At 41.3% G+C, this 10,331-nt stretch overlaps 1 pseudogene; it reads left to right on the plus strand.

Moving 5' to 3' along the window:
- Positions 1-5,270: 5,270 nt before the first annotated feature.
- The window catches only part of LOC119310451, a 30,151-nt pseudogene continuing 25,090 nt past the window's right edge, over positions 5,271-10,331 (plus strand).

Raw genomic sequence — 10,331 nt, forward strand, 5'->3', positions numbered from 1 at the left:
CTCTTCACCCCACCTAGTCCTTGCTCTAACTTGGCCTGTGATATGGGTACAACATGCATATAATGTCCTCGAGTGTATCTACTCTGTTGCAATGCCATGTGCTTAGCATGCTAATCATGCATGTAAATATGTCATGCCTTCCTGTTTTTTAGTACCTATTCCATTCATGATAACATGTTTTCAAATTCAAGTACTATCATTCTACTCTATCACAATGCCATCTGCTTAATTTGAACATCATGCTTCTGAATATCTTATGCATTGTTATTCATCAGTATGTACTTCATCTGTCTACCATACCATGTTTTTTTACATTGAAGTGTTGTTCTAGTGCTCTGTTGCACTGCCATCTTAGTTTCCCAATCATACACGTGTATGTTGCCTTAGTTGTTTCTGTACGTATTCCGCTAGCATACAATTTTACATTCAACTAGTGTTTTTTTACTGTGTTGTCCTGCCCTAGCTCTTACACCATACTCCCTCCGTCTAGATTACATGTTGCCGAAATGGATAAAAAAGGATGTATCTAGAACTAAAATACAACTAGACCCATCCATTTTTTTCCGGATGGAGGGAATACATGTCAATACGTCATGCCTTTCTATTCTTCAGTACCTATTACATCTCTCTGCTGTAGCATGTTTTATAATTAAAGCACCATTCTTCTATACAAGGCATGCAAGGGGAAGAAGACTATGTTAGAATCTGAAGGGTTACAAACAAGGCCTTTGCAAAAGATCCAAACGCCAGGAGATAATAAACCAACTCTAGTTTTTATAGATACTACTCCAGCACAGAGAAACCCAACTCCTACTGATAATAAGCAGATTCCAGTGGCCAAAGAACTAGTCCGCTCCAGTCCAGCAAAAATATGTCAACTCCATTCTAAGAAGCGTGTGTGTATCCTTGCGTCATGAAATTTTATAGCATGCTGATCATATTTTCTACATGTTTCTTACCCATCTCTCTTTTAGAAAATAAGCTTAACAGATAGAAGAATTTCTGCACTGGTATCGTCTGTGAGGAAAGATTCTTGCAGGAATTCCCTGTGCTCCAATGCAGATGTAAGTACCTGTTGTATATCACTATATTTTTACATCAGCATGTATTTTGTTAATCAGCGTGAATCCAAACTTTATCTGATCTAAATTTAGTTGTAGCAAAATGTATGATTAAAGGCCACAATGTTGATTGTTGTAAGGAAAACTGCTTGGTAGTTTTGCATCCTAAGCTGCATGAGTGTACTATCTCATATCAGTAGGTTTGATTACTTTGGTTCTATAGTGGGTTTTCAGTGTTTTTTTACTGTGTTGTCCTGTCGTATACCTAGCTCTTACATCATACTCCCTCCGTTCGGATAACATGTCGCAGAAATGGATAAAACTGGATGTATCTAGAACTGAAATATGCCTAGACCCATCCATTTATTTCCGGATGGAGGGAATACATGTCAATATGTCATGCCTTTCTATTCTTCAGTACCTATTCCATCTCTGTTGTAGCATGTTTTATAATTGAAGCATCATTCTTCTATATAAGGCATGCAAGGGGAAGACGGCTATTTTAGAATCTTAAGGGTTACAAACCAGGTCTTTCCAAAAGATCCAAACGCCAAGAGATAATAAACCAACTCCATTTTTCATAGATACTGGTCCAGCACAGAGAAACCCAACTCCCACTGATAATAAGCAGATTCCAGTGGCCAAAGAACTAGTCCGCTCTAGTCCAGTAAAAGAATGTCAACTCCATTCTAAGAAGCGTGTGTGTATACTCGCATCATGAAATTTTATAGCATTCTGATCATATTTTCTACATGTTTATTACCCATCTATCTTTTAGAAAATAAGGTTAAACGATAGAAGACTTCCTCCATTGGGATCGTATTCGAGGAAAATATCTTGCGGGAATTCTCTATGCTCCAATGCTGATGTAAGTACCTATTGTATATCACTATATTTTTACATCAACATGTATTTTCTTAATCGGCGTGAATCTAACCTTTATCTGATCTAAAATTAGTTGTAGCAAAATGTTAAAGGCGCCAATGTTGATTTTTGTAAAGAAAACTGCCTGGTAGTTTTGAATACTGAGCTGCATGAGTGTACTATCTCATATCATGCACATTACTGAATTGTAGTGCTGCTCTGGTTGCCCATTCATTCATTGTGTCAATGTTGCTTTCGTATTACCTTACCTGGCTGATGATAGATGTGCCATATTGTATTAATTTGGTGTAGGCTAGTTGCCCAAACGTTCGTTGTGTCAATGTTGCTTTCCTATTATCTGACTTGGCCAATGATAGCAATGCTAGTGTATTAATTTGGTGCAGGATACTAAAGATTATAAGACAAACTCTGAAAACAGCAAGGCAACCCCATTGTTTCTTTCCAATAAATCTAGGCCAGGTAATATGGCAATAACTCATGATTAATCTGTTCGGTTCCCCTCCTAATTTATGTTATGATGCAGTGGTCGAGACACTCTCCACTATCAGTAATACAAGACTGCCAAAATCGCCATTTGAATTTGTTCAGTATCCTCTTTCTCGAATGCAATGGAATAAATGTATGTTTGTGAACCAATTAATGGCTGAAGCAATGATGGAAATGGTGGAGGAATCAGAGGTGCAGAGTCGTGCGACACAACTACTGATCAATGTTTTGAGAGACAGTGTAGCAAAGCAGCAAGAACTTGCACACATGCTTATGGGCGTCATCCGTGCTGAGGTTGCAGATTGTGACATTGTAGATCGTTAGGTTCTGTTCATTTATTTGCACTGGCATCAATCTTGGATTGCCCAGTGGATGTAATTTCCTGTAATATATGCTGGATGTGCAACATTTTTCCCTATATGTCGTACCTTTGCTTGATCGGTTTTGGTCCTGTGCATAATTGCTCGTCGTAATGGGCTCAAATTATCTAATTTGACCTAAAGACATGTACGAACTTTAGTGGGCCCATTAAGTTAATGGGCCGTTACTAGGCCGAAAGTTAATGGTCGGCCCTCTTACCTCTCGGGTCGTTAACAGGCAGACATCGAAGCGGGTAACAGGTGGGCCCAATTGATTTCACGGGCCGTTAACAGGCCATTACTAAGTTTGGGCTACATATGGTGCAACTATACTGTAGGCCTTTAGCACGCCGAAAGAGACATCGGGCTTGTACTGGACCATGAAGAGCATGGGCCGCTAAGAGGCCGAAAGTCAGGTCGTATTGTAAATGGCCCAACTGTGTTGTGGGCCTTTAGCAGGCCAAAAGAGAAACCGGGCTGGTATTGGACCATGAAGGGCATGGGCCGTTAAAAGGCCAAAACTAAGGTCCGACTACAAATGGCCCAACTCATTTATGGTCCACTAACAGGCTGAATGGCACACAGGGCCGGGAATTGGCCCAACACTTAAATGGGTCGTTAAAAGGCCAAAACTCAGGTTCGACTACAAATGGCCCAACTGATTTATGGGCCGTCAACAGGCTGAAAGAGACACCGGGCCGGAAATTGGCTCAACACTTAAATGGGTCGCTAAAAGGACGAAACTCAGGTCCGACTACAAATGGCCCATCTGATTTATGGGCCGTCAACAGGCTGAAAGACACACCGGGCCGAAAATTAGCCCAACATTTAAATGGGTCGCTAAAAGGCCGAAAGATGTACATCCTGAAAATTGGCCCATCCATTGAATGGGCCGTTAACAGGCCGAAATCTTATCGGGCCGATATTGAGCCCAAATATATAGCGGGCTGTTAATGGGCTCGAACTGACGATGGGCTGCAATGCTGTCAAATCTTTAACGGGTCATTGACGGGCCGAATTGGCACATCTCGTATGGGCCGTGGGCTTAATTGGACCTGACACAAGTAGGCCTTATATGGGTCGGCCTGCTAATTTTTACTGGGCTGGCCTTTTTCACCGGAATGGGCCACTATTGGGCCGTGCCACGTGTCGACCTATCATAGGCGTCTCCTGTCTAATGAGTGGATGACATCTGTCCCAATGGTGAGGCAACTTGTGTTTCCTCTGGCCAATGATGTTTTTACACGTGGAAAATCCCCATTGGTCCGGGCTGTAATGGGTTATCGGATCCAAAACTGGACCTGATAGCTTAACGGTGTTCCATTACGGTGGATGCCACATGTCGGTCACCCTTGACGAAAGCACTTATGTGACGCGTGATTTATCGTCATGGAAGTGGACACTTCTGTGATGATAATTTTGGTAATGTCATGGAACACTTCTACAACAACACATGTATGACTATCTTGATTCTGTCATAAAATCGTCATGGATGTACATGCATGACAAAAAACGTGACCTACTATGACAAACACGTATCATCACGGAAGTGTATTTTTTTTGTAGTGACAAGACCAAGACCATCAGGATAGCAGGACAGAGGTCATCACCGAGCCCACCACAGCGTCACGACCAGGGGCTTTTCACAGGCGAAGACCACTTTTGTCAGGATAGGCTGTACTACTTGTCCCATTTCAAATCCGGCCGTTGTGGGATCCCTTCCCGCCAACATTTGGGAAGAGGACCAAGGCCACTATAAATAGGACTTAGCCACCACGATAGACGGGAGGTTGAATCTAGTTCACATCCCACCAGCTCCCTTGGGCTCAAGAACACCTCATCTCCTGAGGTCAGTTCATCCATTGTACTAGTTCATCCTCAGCCCTTCGTGGCAATCCACCAAAAAGGCTGGAGTAGGGTATTACACCAAAAGGTGGCCCGAACCAGGATAAAACTGTTGTGTCTCTTTGTCTCTTCGAGCTTGTCACACCAGGCTTAGGAGGATCGTGAGTAGGGAGGCTAGGTAGGTTGAGATCTCCGCACGCACCCAGAGTTCAAAGCTTTCAAGGGTTTGCGGAACCCGTAATCCGACAGAGTACATGGTGGGTTGTCTCACTGAAACTATCCTTAGGAATTGAGTTATGTGCCTGTGATCCAAGACAATTGCTACCACACATTGGGTTTCGGTAACTCGACCATTCTCAGCTTATTAATCAACTCGATCTCTGTCCAGGAGTTGCAACTAGTTTCTGGTGTTTGTAGGTAGTGTTAGTAGTCTACCATGTGGCACGAGGTACAGGTGGGCTTAGGACAGACTAGGCACCGTGGCCGGGTGAACCAAGCGTTGCCCGTTTGGTGGGCTTGAGAATCCTGTACACATTGTTTGGGGCCGTGAGCGACACCCCGGCCGGATCGCCTTCCGGATGGAACCCAATTAGGTGATAAACCTAGACTAGAGACTTGTGTGGTTAGTCAGGTCATGGCCGACTGCCTCGCCAGGCTTCGGCTTGAAGGTTGCCGAGATACACGACATGTACATGGGGGTAAGTGGAAAGAACGTGTGTGAATAAGTACATGATACGTCTCCATCGTATCTACTTTTCCAAACACTTTTGCCCTTGTTTTGGACTCTAACTTGCATGATTTGAATGGAACTAACATGGATTGACGTTGTTTTCAGCATAACTGCCATGGTGTTATTTTTGTGCGGAAATAAAAGTTCTCGGAATGACATGAAAATCCACGGAGAAACTTTTTGGATTTAATAAAAAATATTGGCGAAAGAATAAATGTCAGGGGGCCCACACCCTGTCCACGAGGGTGGGGGCGCCCCCCAGGGCCCGCCCCTGCCTCATGGGCCCCCTGGACCTCCACCGACCTCAACTCCAACTCCATATATTCACGTTCACGGAGAAAAAAAATCAGAGAGAAAGATTCATCACATTTTACGATACGGAGCCACCGCCAAAACCTAAACTCTCTCGGGAGGGCTGATCTGGAGTCCGTTCGGGGCTCCGGAGAGGGGGATTCATCGTTGTCGTCATCATCAACCATCCTCCATCACCAATTTCATGATGCTCACCGCCGTGCGTGAGTAATTCCATCGTAGGCTTGCTGGACGGTGATGGCTTGGATGAGATTTACCATGTAATCAAGTTAGTTTTGTTAGGGTTTCATCCCTAGTATCCACTATGTTTTGATATTGATGTTGCTATGCCTTTGCTATGCTTAATGCTTGTCACTAGGGCTCGAGTGCCATGATTTCAGATCTGAACCTGTTATGTTTTCATGAATATATGTGAGTTCTTGATCCTATCTTGCAAGTCTATAGTCACCTATTATGTGTTATGATCCGTTAACCCTGAAGTGACAATAAACGGGATACTTACCGGTGATGACCGTTGTTTGAGGAGTTCATATATTCACTAAGTGTTAATGCTTTGGTCCGGTACTCTATTAAAAGGAGGCCTTAATATCCCTTAGTTTCCAATAGGACCCCGCTGCCACAGGAGGGTAGGATAAAAGATGTCATGCAAGTTCTTTTCCATAAGCACGTATGACTATATTCGGAATACTTGCCATTACATTGATGAACTGGAGCTAGTTCTGTGTCACCCTATGTTATAACTATTACATGAGGAATCACATCCGACATAATTATCCATCACTGATCCAATGCCTACGAGCTTTTCACATATTGCTCTTTGCTTATTTACTTTACCGCTGCTATTGTTACAATTACTACAAAACTGCTACTGTTACTTTCGCTACTGTTACCGTTACTTCCATACTACTTTGCTACTAAATACTTTGCTGCAGATACTAAGTTATCCAGGTGTGGTTGAATTGAAAACTCAACTGATAATACTTGAGATTATTCTTTGGCTCCCCTAGTGTCGAATCAATAAATTTGGGTTGAATACTCTACCCTCGAAAACTGTTGCGATCCCCTATACTTGTGGGTTATCAAGACTATTTTCTGGTGCCGTTGCCGGGGATCATAGCTCTATTCTTCGAGTCACTTGGGATTTATATCTGCTGATCACTATGAGGAACTTGAAAGACGAAAGAACTAAGATTTATCCCTCAACTACGAGGGGAGTTAAGGAACTGCCATCTAGCTCTGCACTTGATTCTCCTTCTGTTATGAGTAAACTTGCGACACCTAAACCTGCTTCTGCTATGAATTCTGATATGTCACATGTTATTGATGATGCTACTTCTGCTATGCATGATACTTCTGATGAAACTACTTCTATGCTTGATACTACTATGCCATTAGGTGAATATCTTGATGAACAACTTGCTAGGGCTAGAGAGAATGAAATTCTTGAAACTGATATTATTGATGATAGTGATGATGAAGGTTGTCCCCCTAAGTGTGAATTGCCTGTTGTTCCTGAGGGTTATGTTATGGATGAAGAAACCGCTAGAGATTTTCTTGCTTGCAGTGATAGATCTGATCTTAAGAAGTTATTAGCTAAACTGAAACAGAAATCTCTGAATGCTAGAATGAAATATGACCCTGCTTTTGCTACTTCACCTATCTTTGTTACTGATAAGGATTATGATTTCTCTGTCAATCCTAAGATAATTACTTTGGTTGAATCTGATCCTTTTTATGGCTATGAATCTGAAACTGTTGTGGCACATCTTACTAAGTTAAATGATATAGCCACCCTGTTCACTAATGATGAGAAATCTCATTACTACTATATCCTTAAGATATTTCTGTTCTCATTAAAGGGTGATGCTAAAACTTGGTTTAACTCTCTTGATCCTGGTTGTGTGCATAGTCCCCAGGATATGATTTATTACTTCTCTGCTAAATATTTCCCCGCTCATAAGAAACAAGCTGCTTTAAGGGAAATATATAATTTTGTGCAAATTGAATAAGAGAGTCTCCCACAAGCTTGGGGGAGGCTTCTCCGATTACCTAATGCTTTGCCTGATCATCCTCTCAAGAAAAATGAAATACTTGATATCTTTTATAATGGACTAACCGATGCTTCCAGAGACCACCTGGACAGTTGTGCTAGTTGTGTTTTCAGGGAAAGAACTGTCGATCAAGCTGAATTGCTATTGAATAATATGTTGACTAATGAAAACAATTGGACACTTCTTGAGCCACTTCCTAAGCCAATTCCTAAGCCAACTCCGAAGAAAAGAGGTGTTCTATTTCTCAGTCCAGAAGATATGCAAGAGGCAAAGAAATCTATGAAAGAAAAAGTGGGATCCAGAGGAGATCGCCAGCCAGTGGTACTCTGATGATACTCCTCGGTACACCGGAGAGATTAGCCATGATCCTTGGGTATAGACCAACTTAGGACAAAAGCCTAAGCTTGGGGGAGTGTGTATTTCTCACCGACATTACATTCATGTTCACACACTCATTTTTAGTTGTCGGTGCTAATACTTTTTCATTGTACTATCCATGCTAGTTTATTTTCTTTTTCTTGCTTTCCTCTTGTGTGCTTAATTAAACTTAAGAAAAACAAAAAAATTAGTTGTAGCTTTTAGCTAGTTTACTTTCCATGCATGTAGTAGTAGTAACTAAAGGAAAACCCAAAATTATTTCTCGTTCTTCTTTTACTTGTTGGGAGCTTTCCTGTGTAAATAGTTTTATTTCTTTTCTTTTTCTTTGGGGGTCGAGAGGATACGACCATGATGAAAATGTTGAGTGGTTCTCATATGCATTGTTGTTGATTTAACTAAGAGCCCATATTACCTTGTCTTCTCCCTTGAATTGAATGCTTGCAGATTCCAGCTTAGTCCAATGCACGTGCACTATTATTATTATCCACACCGTTCGGTCGTGCAAGTGAAAGGCAATAATGACGATATATAATGAATGATTGAGATGAGAGAAGCTGGTATGAACTCGACCTCTCTTGTTTTTCTAAATATGATTAGTTCATCATTCTTGATTCAGCCTATTATGAATAAACATGTTTGCAATGACAATTAGAGATTATAGTTGCTTATGCTATGCTTAATTAGCTAGGAGTTTATAATGGTTTACCTTGCGTGCCAACATTCTATTAAAATGGTTGTGATGTGGTATGATAGGGTGGTATTCTCCTTTGAATGATTCGAGTGACTTGACTTGGCACATGTTCACGTATGTAGTTGAAACAAAATCAACATAGCCTTCACGATATTTATGTTCATGGTGGATTATATCCTACTCATGCTTGCACTCAGTGTTGATTAATTTTAATGCATGTTCTTGTCGCTCTCTAGTTGGTCGCTTCCCTGTCTCTTTCTATCCTTCACTTGTACTTAGCAGGAATACTGCTTGTGCATCCACTTCCATAAACCCCAAAGTTATTCCATATGAGTCCACCATATCTTCCTATATGCGGTATTTACCTGTCGTTCCAAGTAAATTCTTATGTGCCAAACTCCAAACCTTCAAATGAAATTCTGTTTTGTATGCTCGAACAGCTCATGTATCAACTAGGGTTGTCTGTATCTTCCATGCTAGGCGGGTTATTCTCAAGAGGAGTGGACTCCGCTCCTCACTCACGAGAAAATGGCTTGTCACCGGGATGCCCAGTCCCATGCTCAAATCAAATCAAAATAATTACAAATAAAACTCCCCCAGGATTGTTGTTAGTTGGAGGCACCCGTTGTTTCGGGCAAGCCATGGATTGATGCTTGTTGGTGGTGGGGGAGTATAAACTTTACCATTCTGTTTGGGAACCACCAATAATGTTGACAATGAAAGTATACCGCTCAAAATATTATTTATCTCTATTTCAAAATCGAGCTCTGGCACCTCTACAAATCCCTGCTCCCCTCTGCGAAGGGCCTATCTATTTACTTTTATGTTGAGTCATCACTCTCTTATTAAAAAGCACCCGCTGGAGAGCACCGCTGTCAGTTGCATGCATTACTATTAATTTATATTGAGTATGACTATGACTGGATGTCTTTTACCATGAATTACAATGCTTAGTCAGTCCTTGATCTTCAAAGGTGCTCTGCATTTATGTTTTGCAGTCTCATAAAGGCTAGCGAGATACCATTTTGTTATATCCTATTATGATTGTTTTGAGAAAGTGTTGTCATCGGAGATTTATTATTATTGCTCGTTAGTTGATTATGCCATTCATATGAGTAAACATGAGACCTAAATGTTATTGTGAATATGGTTAGTTCATAATCTTTGCTGAAAACTTGAATACTGGCTTTACATATTTGCAACAACAAGAGCAAACAAAGTTTGTAAAAGTTTTTCTTTATCACTTTCAGTTTGTCAACTGAATTGCTTGAGGACAAGCAAAGGTTTAAGATTGCGGGAGTTGATACGTCTTCGTCATATCTACTTTTCCAAACACTTTTGCCCTTGTTTTGGACTCTAACTTGCATGATTTGAATGGAACTAACCCGGATTGACGTTGTTTTCAGCAGAACTGCCATGATGTTATTTTTGTGCAGAAATAGAAGTTCTCAGAATGACCTGAAAATCCACGGAGCAACTTTTTCGATTTAATAAAAAATATTGGTGACAGAATAAACATCAGGGGGCCACACC

Source organism: Triticum dicoccoides, chromosome 5B (assembly GCF_002162155.2).
Source record: "Triticum dicoccoides isolate Atlit2015 ecotype Zavitan chromosome 5B, WEW_v2.0, whole genome shotgun sequence".
Classification (NCBI taxonomy): Eukaryota; Viridiplantae; Streptophyta; class Magnoliopsida; order Poales; family Poaceae; genus Triticum; species Triticum dicoccoides.